This window comes from Hemiscyllium ocellatum, unplaced genomic scaffold (genome assembly GCF_020745735.1).
Source record: "Hemiscyllium ocellatum isolate sHemOce1 unplaced genomic scaffold, sHemOce1.pat.X.cur. scaffold_846_pat_ctg1, whole genome shotgun sequence".
NCBI lineage: Eukaryota > Metazoa > Chordata > Chondrichthyes > Orectolobiformes > Hemiscylliidae > Hemiscyllium > Hemiscyllium ocellatum.
In genome coordinates, this window is record NW_026869265.1 from 1 (window position 1) to 12,428 (window position 12,428).

Consider the following 12,428-nt stretch of genomic DNA (forward strand, 5'->3'; position numbering starts at 1 on the left):
GTTTTTACTGGTGTCTGGGATCACTATAATTTTTAAGTGCTAAGACCATGAAATGTAGAAACAGAAGGGGGAATCAGCCCATTGAGTCTGATGAGAATGGCTGAGCTGTTTATCAACTCCAATTTCCTGCCTTGGTTCCCTTAGTGGAATCTGTCCATCTCAGCCTTAAATATGTGTAACATACCTCTTCAGTTTAATTTTTAAAAATGCACAAATGGACAATATATCCTCACCCCACCCATCTGGCCCCTTGACTATTTAGTCTTTTTGGAATTCTATGAACCTGCTGTACCATGAAGACTGGTGCAAAGTATTTATTCTGCTCTTCTGGCATTTTCCAGTTCTCCCAGTTTTTTTCTCTTAAAAAGCTTCTGATCACTTTGTTTTTTTTATAAAGAAAATCTCGCTGTTTGTTTTTGTAGTACTTTGCTGGTTTGCTGTCAGAGTTCTTTTTTTCCTATTTTTGCTTTTTTTTTCTTAAAACTTTCTCAGTCCTCACAATTGCACTAACCTTTGTAACTTCTTCTTTCTCTCAATTTGATGCTGTCCTTAACTGGAATATATCTTTGCTGTGAGTTATAAACTATTTTCTTAATATCTACTATTATTTCTCGACATCTTTTTTATTAATCGTTTTTCCCAGTCCACTCAGCCAGCTCTTCCCTCATCCCTATGTAATTTCCCTTACTTAAGTTCAACACAGTTGTTTGCAGCCCAGATTTCTCACACCCCAACTGAATGCAAAAACTTAGCATCTTACCGTCAGTGTTCCCAAGGGGATCTCTTACTCTGAGATGACTTATTAAACTGCCAGGTCGAAAATTAATATATGGTTGGATTTGCAATATATTACACCAGGAAACTGTTTGAAATACATTCTTACAAATTCTTCCTCTTTGCTATCCTTTGTGTAAGATTTAAAGTCATCCATGATTAGTGTACTTCCATTTTTACGGGCCCTAATTATCACATGTTCCCTGTCGTATGGCATAGCTACTGTCAGGCATCCGTTGGCAGCCCCCAACATCACTTGCCTTCATCTAGATGGATTCTGCATCATCTGATCCATCTTATTCTTGCTATTGTACTCATTCCACCTTCTACTAACAAAACTACCCACCACAATTCTATTCCTACCTATCCTTTCAAAAAGACCCATACACTTGAATATTTAGTTCCTACCTCTAAACCCCTTTCAACCATGGATTTTATTAGTATGTATTCATCCACGGAATAAAAACATTGTTAGCAAGGCCATTATAATTGTTTTTGAGAAAGTGGTAAGTTGAACTGGGGTTCAATTGAAAAATCATTTGCAAAGCTTCACATGTATGTATCAGTTTGTTTTGAGGTTATGGTCAGTTTTCATGCTGTGCAACTGATATGACTCACAGATCATGTCTTGTTAAATATGGATATCATCCTGTAAATCAAGTATTCACTGTGTTAAATGCTGTAATGCTAAGATTTAGGAAATTTGATACGAATGCATTAGTCCACAGTCTTTATGCTAGTGGAAGGTAAACAAATAATTAAGCTAATGCTACCCACTTGAAATCTAAAAGTTCTACTCACAATTAAAAGTCCCATCATCACATGATTCCTTGTCAAAGGAATTTCAAAGCTATTTTTGGTCTCAGCCCTTCTTGACTTTGAGGAAGAACATAATTTGTGGAAGCTTGTGTAATGCACATGTAAAATAATTAATAAACTATTTTGTAAGTTAAGTTATCTTTTTTAGGTATGATTTGGTACAAATTTTCAATTTCAAACTTCATGGCATTTAAAATTGAAAGTTTCTTTTAATATCACTGATCAATCTTGTCATGTGCATTTTATGTGTAACCTCGAACCTTATTAGTTCATCCCATATTGATAAGTTTCTTTATTTTATAAAACACTCTTCAAATTACCTTCTTTTACAGGTTGGGAAGGTCCACCACCACCTCGTGGATGTGAAGTCTTTGTAGGAAAAATTCCACGAGACATGTATGAAGATGAATTGGTACCTGTGTTCCAACGAGCAGGGAAAATTTATGAGTTTAGACTGATGATGCAATTCAGTGGTGAGAATAGAGGTTATGCTTTTGTAATGTACACTACAAGAGAAGAAGCCCAGAATGCAATCAAAATGCTTAACAATTATGAAATTCGACCTGGAAAATTTATTGGTGTTTGTGTTAGCTTGGATAACTGCAGATTGTTCATTGGTGCAATTCCAAAAGAGAAAAAAAAGGAAGAAATCCTTGAAGAGATGAAGAAGGTTACTGAAGGTGTCGTTGATGTTATTGTCTACCCCAGTGCCACTGACAAGACAAAGAATCGTGGATTTGCATTTGTGGAATATGAATCTCATAGAGCTGCTGCAATGGCAAGACGGAAACTAATTCCAGGTACTGAAATGTTTGAGGAGTGATTTAAAAGACAGCTGGATTTATCAGATTTACCAATCCTAATTTTATTGCAGAAGGAATTCGGAGGGAAAAAAAACAAACATTGACTCATGTCTACAGCACAGAATCAAGCCCTTTATCCATCAAGTCTCTGCTAGTTTAAAATAGCCACCTACTTTGTAATCCCACTTCCCAGCATTTGGCCTGTAACCTTGTAGGCCTTAGCATTGCAAGTGTATGTCTAAATATTACTTAAGTGTTTGAGGGTTTCTGCCTTTACCACCTTTGCAGGCAGTGAGTTCCAGATTCCCACCAACCGCTGATTAAAAGAAATGTTTCTCTCATCTCCGTAAACTTCCTGCTCTTTCCCTTTAATCTGTGTCCTCTGGTCATCAATCCTTCCACCAATGGGAAAGTTTCTTCCTGTCTGTTCTCTCCATAATTTTATGCATCTAAGTCATGTCCCCTCATAGTCACCTCTGCTCCAAGGAAAATAACTGCAGTTATCCAGACTCCATAACTAAAACTCTCCAGTCCAGGCGACATCCTGGTAAATTTCCTCTGCACTGTCTCCAGTGCCTTCACATCTCTCCTATAATGTAGATTTCTTTCAAATAGAAAACCTCTTTCAAAATAAGCGACTCCTCCTGCAGTATGATATCTTTCCATTCCAGATTTCATTTGGGATTTTAATTCATAAGTGTGTGTCAGGCATTTCCCTATGGCACACAACCCTGGGAATTTGCAAATCCTTACATAAGCCCAGAAATTCTCTGCCATGTGATTTAAACAAAGCATGGCTTATTTGCCGTTCTGATCAAGAAGAAAAGACAACTGACATTTCTTGTAGTGCCGGGGCATGGATGGGAGGGAATGTGTTACATGTGTCCAGGATTTTTTTAAAAACTTTTTCAAACAATATATAAGTAATCCTCAAGAAGGGGCCATACCCGACGAAGTATCAGGGAACAAGCCCAGGTTATCAAAGTTTCAGTGGAGGAGCATTTTGGGAATAGTGGCCAAAGTTCTGTAAGTTTTAAGAGCAGTCCTCCATGAAAGTACTAAATTGGGTGAAGGTTAACTACCACAGTATTAGGCAGGAACTGGGGCTGGTACGTTTGGGATGGCTGATTCAGGATAAATCCACATCTGGAATGTGGGAATCATTTAAAACCAGTTGATTAGACTTCAGAATCAGCAAGTTTGTGAAAATGAAGGATAAATATAGCAAAAGAAATTGGATGAGAAGAGAATTTGAGAGCTCAGTCAAAAAAAAAGGAGGCAGATGTAAGGTTTAGGAAACTGAGGACCAACAGAGCCCTTAAAGAATATAAGTTAAGCAGGAAATAATTCTAACAAGGAGTTAGGAGTGCTAAAATGGCATGTAATGTCTTGGAAAAGCAGAATTCAGGAAAATACTAATATATTTTAAACATTTATCAGGAGTGAGTGGATAGCTAGTGAAAAACTAGGTCCACTGATGGACAAAGGAAGAAATATATGCATTGAGCTGGAAGACATTTGTGAGGTGTTTAATGAATACTTTTGGTATCGGTATTCACAACAGATATAGACGTGGTGGAATATGATTGTCAGGAAGGATATGTTGATATTCTTGTACATGTCAGTATAAAAAAAAAGGCAGTGTTTGGTGTTTTGAAAAGCTTGGAGGTAGACAAATCTGCAGGGTCTAATGGGATTTATCCCAGAATGCTGGTGGAGACAGGTGACGAACTTGCTGCCACCTTGTACGAAATGTTTCTATCCTCCTTGATCAAGTGGGTGGTCCTGGAGATTTCAAGAATAGTCAGCTGTGGGTGGAGAGATTTTTAAAGAGGAGCCTTAAGTCCTGTGTTCAGCAGCACAAATTAAACTTTATTAGGAGCTCCTTGTCTGTATAGCATAGGAGAGGTGTCTGGAAGCAGTCTCCGGGTAATCTAACTCTCCCAATCAAGTACATTGTATTTATTGCATTATAGTGATTACATGCAACATTGATGTCAGTGCTTGCCTTGTCCCTTCAGACCACCAGACTTTTCATCAGACATTTACCAGCTGTATTGTACTAAGTGGGTGCAGTTTGTTATCTTGTGAGGCTGTGATTGGTTGCTTTCCTGAGGTCAAAATGACTATGTAATGCTGTTGCAATTTCTTCTACCCCCTTTCAATGCTGTCTGCATCTCTGTGCTCTTTTACCAGGTTATCTGTTTATGCTCCTTGTCACACGTCACCTCGTCCCTGGTGTTTACATCATTTGTCATTCAGTACCCCTTGCTGGCAAGGTAGAGGCTTCTCTCTGCTGTATGCAGCCATTTGTTTAAAGGAATTCAGCTGCATTCCTTAACATTAGCTTGATAGTTGTATTTATACTTTCAATATACCTGTATGTATAATATGCAATGGCAGTTACTTAAAAAAACCATTGATTATGGTGGGATCAGACTTTTCCTTTGACACTAAATTAAATAACAAACTTTGGACTCTGTGGCATCAGGCACTTCTAATGTAGGTTTTCCAAGGGTACACTTTTATCAAGAGTGTTTCTGTGCCTTGATCTAACTGTCTATAGGGATCTAATTAAATTCTCTAATGTCTAATGCACTAAAATTAAAGATACTACTATTACGTGTACACATATGAACTTATAATTACTTAGTGTCTTAACTAATGAGTTAAGTTTTTCCCCTTCTATCCATACTAAATAACAATTTTTCAATTTGCTTTCTAAAAGACTTGAATTGAATTAGCATTGTTGTCACCTGTACTTAAGTGAGTATGGTGAAAAGTGTGCAAGTTGCCACTGACCACACTGTCGTAGTTACAAAAGTCCCTTGGTACAGCTTTTTCAGTTGCAGTTAATGGAAAAATAGAGAAGTTTTTTTTTAAAAAGTCCAGCATTGCAGATTCAAGAATACATTATAAAATGGATTTAAAAAGTACAAAGGAACACTCTTCTGACCCAGTTCATGTTGACATCAAGATTCCCCGAGACCGGTTATGTCCTACCCAAAGCTCTGCTGGTTGGAGTTGTAGCTATCACAAAGGAAGATGGTTATATTTGTTGGTCAACCATTTCAACATCAGGATATCTCTGCAGGCGTTTATCAGCATAATGTCTTAGGACCAGTCATTTTCAGATACTTCAACAATCACCTTCCATCCATCAAAAGACCAGAGCTGAGGATATATTGCACAAAATCCAAGAGCATTTGTGACTCTTCAAATGCATATCTATGTTCAAATCTAGACCCTGGCAATATTCAAGTTTGAGTTGACAGGTGGTAAATAACGTGAGTAATTCTTGTGTCAGGAATAATTGTTTCCAACAAGAAAGCAAGAAAACTGGTGGCGTTGATAGTGAGGAGCGTGGTCTTGGGTTGTAGTCTGGTATTGATCAGCTAGTAAATTGGCCTGAGCAGTGACAACGTAATTCTTGTAAGTGCACATTGTTGCTTTTTGTTGAATGTTTATTGAGGTCTATGTACATAATGGTAGGTCTCTATGGATTACTAAAGAATAAAGGGATCTTGGTGTACCATCCATAGATTTCTGAAATACAGACAGGTTGGCGAAGAATTCAAATACAATGTCCGGCTTCAATAGCAGGAGCGTAGAATGTAGCAGCAAGAACATCAGTTACAAATTATGCTCAACAAAGAGCCAGGACAGGTGTCAGATCTTGTGGTAGGAGGACACTTTGGTGATCATGACCACAACTGCCTCACATTTACTTTAACCTCGGAGAAGAAAAGGAGCAGTTACCAAGGGAAGATATTTACTTGGGGAAAAGGAAGTCATGACGCTATCAGACAGGAGTTGGGAAACATAGATTGGGAACAATTGTTCCACAGAAAGGGCAAATAGATATGTGGAGACTGTTTAAGGAGCAATTGTTGCAAGTAATGCACAGATTTGTTCCTCTGAGACAGGCAAGAAGAGGTAAGATTAAGGAGCCTTGGATGACGAGAACAAAGGAGCTTCCCTTCAAAAGGAAGAAGGCAGGTGGAGCTTCCACCTAGAATCTCGCACAACTTTAGAGGATTACAGGCTTACTGGAAAGGAGCTCAGAAATGGATTGAGGAGAACTGGGAGAAGGCACAAAAAAAGATAAGAAGGAACAATTAGGGTGAACCCAAAGGCATTTTACTCATTCGTGAGGAATAAGGGAATGATCAGGGAGAAGGTAGGGATGGTCAGGGATAGCATAAGGAACTTATGCATCGATTCTGAGCAGATAAGGGAAGCCCTAAATGATATTTTTGCTTTGGTTTTCACTATAGAAAAGGACCTTGTTGTGAATGAGAATTTTGAGGAGCTGGAAAACAGGCTTGAACAGATGAAGTTGGTGTGCTAGAAATTTTGGCAAATATTAAGATTGATAAGTCCACAGGGCCATACCAGATTTAAGCTTAAAAATGTGTTGCTGGAAAAGCACAGCAGTCAGGCAGCATCAAAGGAGAAGGAGAATCGACGTTTCAGGCATAAGCCCTTCTTATTTTTAAGCTCTGATCCCCAGCATCTGCCGTCCTCACTTTCTCCATACCAGATTTATCCTAGGTTCCTCCAGGAAGCGAGAAAGGAGGTTGCTAAGCGGCTTCCAAAGATCTTTGCTTCCTCACTCTACACGGAAGTCATACCAGAAAATTGGAAGGAGGCGAATGTTGTTCCTCTTTTCAAGAAGGGGAATAGAGAAATCCTTGGCAATTACAGACCAGTCAGTCTTGTGTCTGTAGTAAGCAAGGTTTTGGAAGGAATTCTGAGGGATAGGATTTATGACTATTTGGAAACTCATAGCGTGATTAAAGGCAGCCAGCATGGCTTTGCGAGGGTCAGGCCATGCCTCACGAATCTTATTCAGTTCTTTGAGGAGGTGATGAGACAGGTTGATGAAGGTCGAGTAATGGATGTGGTGTATGTGGACTTCAGCAAAGCATTTGATAAGGTTCCCCATTGTAGGTTCATTCATAAAGTCAGGAGGTATAGAATACAGGGAGTTTTGGCTGTCTGGATTCAGAATTGGTTGGCTGACAGAAGACAGAAGCAGCTGTAGATGGAAAGTATTCTGCCTGTAGGTCAGTAGTGAGTAGTGTCCGGCAGGGCTCTGTTCTTGCACCTCTGCTCTTTGTAGTTTTCATAAATGACTTGGATGAGGAGGTTAAGGAGTGGGTTAGTAAATATGCCAATGATACAAAGGTTGGAGGTGCCAATGACAGTTTTGAGGGCTGTTGCAGGCTACAGCACGACATAGACAAGATGCAGAGCTGGGCTGAGAAATGGCAGATGGAGTTCAACCTGAATAAATGCAAAGTGATGCATTTTAGAAGATTGAACTCGTATGCTGAATATTGGATTAAAGTCCGGATTCTTGGCAGTGTGGAGGAACAGAGTGATCTTGGTGTTCAAGTGCATAGATCCCTCATAGCTGCCACCCAAGTGGATATGGTTGTTAAGAAAGCATATGGTGTTTTGGTTTTCATTAAAAGGGGCATTGGGTTTAAGAGCTGAGAGGTTTTGCTGCAGCTCTATAAGACCCTGGTGAAACCACACTTGGAATATTGTGTCCAGTTCTGGTAGATCTGTTGTAGGAAAGATATGGAGGCTTTAGAAAGGGTGCAAAGAAGGTTTACCAGGATGCTGCCTCAACTGGAGGGCTTGTCTTACGAAGAGAGGTTGACTAAGCTTGAACTTTTTTGTCTGGAGAGAAGAAGGAAGAAAGGTGACCTGATCGAGGTATACATGATAGAGTCAATAGCCAGAGACTTTTTCCCAGGGCAGGATTGACTGGCACGATAGGAGGAAGATATAGAGGAGAGTTGCTTACGCAGAGAGTTAGATTAGATTAGATTACTTACAGTGTGGAAACAAGGCCCTTTGGCCCAACAAGTCCACACCAACCCTCCGAAAAGCAACCCACCTAGACCCATTCCCCCACACTACATTTACCCCTTCACCTGACACTACGGGCAATTTAGCACAGCCAATTCACCTAACCTGCACATTTTTGGACTGCAGGAGGAAACCAGAGCACCCGGAGGAAACCCACGCAGACACTGGAAGAATGTGCAAACTCCACATGAGCAAACTTCCGCCTGAGGCGGGAATTGAACCCAGGTCTTTGGCACAGTGAGGCAGCAGTGCCACCCTTGTGAATGCATGGAATGCGTTGCCAGTGGTGGTGGTTGAACCAGAGACATTAGGGACATTTAAGCGACAGCTAGACATGCACATGCATAGCAGTGAATTGAGGGGTGAATAGGTTCAGTTATTTTATCTTAGATTAGGAATAATCCTTGGCACAGCATCATGAGCTGTTCTGTGCTGTACTTCTCCATTCTGTGTTCTGACTTTATAAAAGATCGTTAGGCTCCAGATGGAGTATTCTTTTGTGGTTCTGGTCGCCGTACAATCAGAAGGATGTGATTGGATTGGAGAGGCTACAGAGGAGATTTACCCGAATGCTCCCTGGAATAGAAAATCTGTTATGAGGAGCAACCAGATAGGCTGGATTTGTTTTCCTTGGAGCAGAGGAGTCCGAGGGGGAAATCTCAGGTATACAAAATTATGAGAGGCACAGATAGAGGAGAACGTGAGAATTTCTTCTGCATGACAAATGTAAAACTGGAGGGCAACAGTTTTAAGGTGAGGAGCAAGTCGTTTGGAGAAGAGCTGAAGAATTTTTGTTTCACCCAGACAGTCATAGTTATATGGAACGTGCTGCCTGAAATGGTGCTGGAGGCAGTTACTCTTGCAATATTTAAGAAGCATCTGGACGAGTACTTAAATATAAAAACTAGAGCATAGTCAGCTATGGATCAGAAAAGTTGGATTAGTGTAGTTTGGTGTTTGTTGGTCGGCATAGACATGGTGGACCGAAAGGCATGTTTCTATGCAGTGTGGCTCTCTTGACTGTGGCCCTTTTGACTTTCAGTTGCATTTCATTTTATGAATCTCTGACTGTCAACACCCAGAAGGTTGCTATTGACCAGAAAATGAGTTGGATTTTCCATATCCGGTCAGGGGTTGAGAATCCTGCAATGTGTAATTCACATCCTGATTCCCCAAAGTCTTTCCACCATCTCGAAAGAACAAGCCAGGAATGTGATGAAGTATAATCCATGGACAAGTACAGCTTCAACAACTGAAAATGTTTGACAGTATCCAGTTTGAAGCAGCCAGTGTGATTGGCACCACCTCCAGAAACAGTGAACCAGCTACAAGATGCACTTCAACAACTCACATAGGCTCCTGAGACAGAACGTTCCAAATATATGGCCACTGCGATCTAAAAAGACCAGGTCAGCGATACATTTAAAATTAACCCCTGCAAATTCCCATCCAATCTGCTCACCATCCAGTCTTGGAAAAATACTGCCATTCCTAAAAAGTTGCTGTTTCAAAATCTTTGCCCCCAAATGAACTTCATGATTTAAGAAAGCAGTTCATCACCACCTCAAGGACATTTAAGGATGAGCAAGAAATGCTGGCCTAGCCAGTGACATTTAAATTCAATGAATGAAATTTAAAAAAAAACTTCAGACCTTAAGTCAAATGTCTGACCTCGTCAGTGCAAGTTAGCACTGATTCTTCCTTTAAAAATGGTTGTGCTTTTATTCTACAAGTTATTTTTACTTCAGTAGTTTTCAGAACAGCATGTATTTGGACTGAAGCTGTCTCTTATGTCTTAACTCAAAAATGGACTGCGGCTTTTTTTTTAATAATGGCAATCTTAAACACACATTTTAACTTGATCAAACTTAAATTGCAATTAAGTTAAAGCAACTTAATTTTCTTTTTATAATGCCCCATCCACAAATCCATAACAGCCATCCGTAATCTTGGAAAATAGCGCTATTTAGCAAGGAGCTTTCCTTTAGTCTGAATTATCTGCCTGTTTTGATTTTAATTAGTTTTCCAAATATAAGCCACCAAGTTCTTGGAATATTTTATTGCTAATAAAATGGCTAATACCATTAATCATGATTGAGTTTTGCCTCCCAGACAGTAATTTTACCTGATGGAGCAGTTATCCATCCTAACACAAACTAGGCATGGGTAATGTGATACTGAAAGATCAAACAGATGTTTATTATGGCTAACTATTATGTATAGTTATTACATTCACATGCACGAGTATCTGGGTTGGTATTAACTTATTCAATTGCAGAGAGCACTATGCTTTAATTAACATTTCATGCCTCAAGTAATCGAACTTCAGATACATTTAAAATCTTTATTCTATCACATATCACGCTATGGTAGAGTGTTGATAGGATGAGCATGTCTATTAAAGATGTACTGTCATACAGTGTCTCCTAATGATGTATTGATAGTGAAATGGATAATGGTGTTCCAAATACGTTGGTGCAGTTGTAAGGCAGTGCGTAGACTTTCAGCACTGTGAGTGTCTAAACGTGAATTGGTGATGGTGAACGTTAGGTCTTGACCATCAAGTTAGGATATTGTGAGACGAGCAGTTAGTTTTTTTTAAGAGTCATAGTCCTTAGGTACTGGACAAGTATTCGATAGTCTTTATGAAAGAGTCAGATGCTGCTGCCTAGGCCAGCACCCTACATGCGCAGAGGGCCTTTAAGAAACAACCATGTAGCTACAAGTGTGGAGTGACATGACTAGTCCATGGCAGATTACCATTCCAACTTGGGATGAAGACCATTATTTTGTTACAGATTTTTATTGGATTCAAATTTCACCATCTGTACTAGTGGGATTTGAACCTACATGACCAACACTAACCTGGAGCTTTGTACTTCAAATCCAGTGACATATCTATTGTACCTAGGTCTGTCCTAACCACTGCACCAAAGCCTCCCTATAGGTCATCAGCTCAGGAGGCATGGAGCAAGAATATCAACATGACAGATCTAGGATAATGGTATTTGGTGAATGTTGGTGGGAGGTTCAGGGCTACAGAGGCAGAGAAAGAGTCAGGTAGTGATGAGGTGAACTTTATGAATGACATGGGAGGACTGAAAGTTCTGGAGCTCACAGGAATGTGATGCACACCATTTGTGACTTTGCAAGTTTGTTACACAATTCTTTAAAATCTAGCCAGCAGCCAAAGTCAGAGGAAGATACTTCAAGCGGGAAGAATTATTGCTGCAATTGTTGGGCTGATTTAAAGTGCATCTTCTTAATCCTGAGTCAACTGCATGGAGAATGGGGCTCAAATGTGTTTCAACTCTGTGTTGTGAAGTTAAAAATCATACAACACCAGGTTATAGTCCAACAGTTTTAATTGGAAGCACTAGCTTTCAGAGCGCTGCTTCTTTATCAGGTGGTTGTGGAGTATAAGATTGTGTGACTCTGAATTTATGGCAAAGGTTTACAGTGTGATGTGACTGAAATTTCAGTCACATCACACTGTAAATTCTGTGTCTTCCATCTTATTCTCCACAACCACCTGATATATAATATAACCTGGTGATGTGTGATTTTTAACTTTGTGCACTCCAGTCCAAAACCAGCATCTCCAAATCATTCTGTGTTGCAACATTTAAGTAGTCAGCATTGTTCCAGAACTGATGGATTGCACTTCAGCAAAATCCTATTATCCATAAGTTGGAATATTTTGTGTGCTGGTTAGCATCTTTGGATGAGTACTTAAAATGCCTGGTCAAAGGTTATGGGCTTCTATGCCCACTGGCTCAATACCAACATTTTCAGCTCAGCCATATTATAATTTGGTAAAGATAGAAGCCTTTCTAACATCTACAATGCATTCCTTAGGAATATGATGGAATATTCCTGACCATCTTGAATTGCATTGTAAACCAACACTCATGAGGCTCAACATCACTGAGAACTATGCATCTGGTCCACAAATGTTCAGTTCCTCATGTGATGATGCAGCTTCTTTAACAGGGTTAAGTTGTCATTTTTTTTTCAGAGGGGTCATAGATGCATATATTCCAATGTGTCTATGATTCCAAGGAGTCATGTGATTATAGATAGAGTCATAGAGATGTACAGCATGGAAACAGACCCTTCGGTCCAACCCGTCCATGCCGACCAGATATC

The 12,428-nt window shown here is 39.7% G+C and overlaps 1 pseudogene; it reads left to right on the top strand.

Annotated features, from left to right (window-relative positions):
- Nucleotides 1-814: 814 nt before the first annotated feature.
- LOC132814491 (probable RNA-binding protein 46) overlaps nt 815-12,428 on the top strand; it is a 46,253-nt pseudogene continuing 34,639 nt past the window's right edge.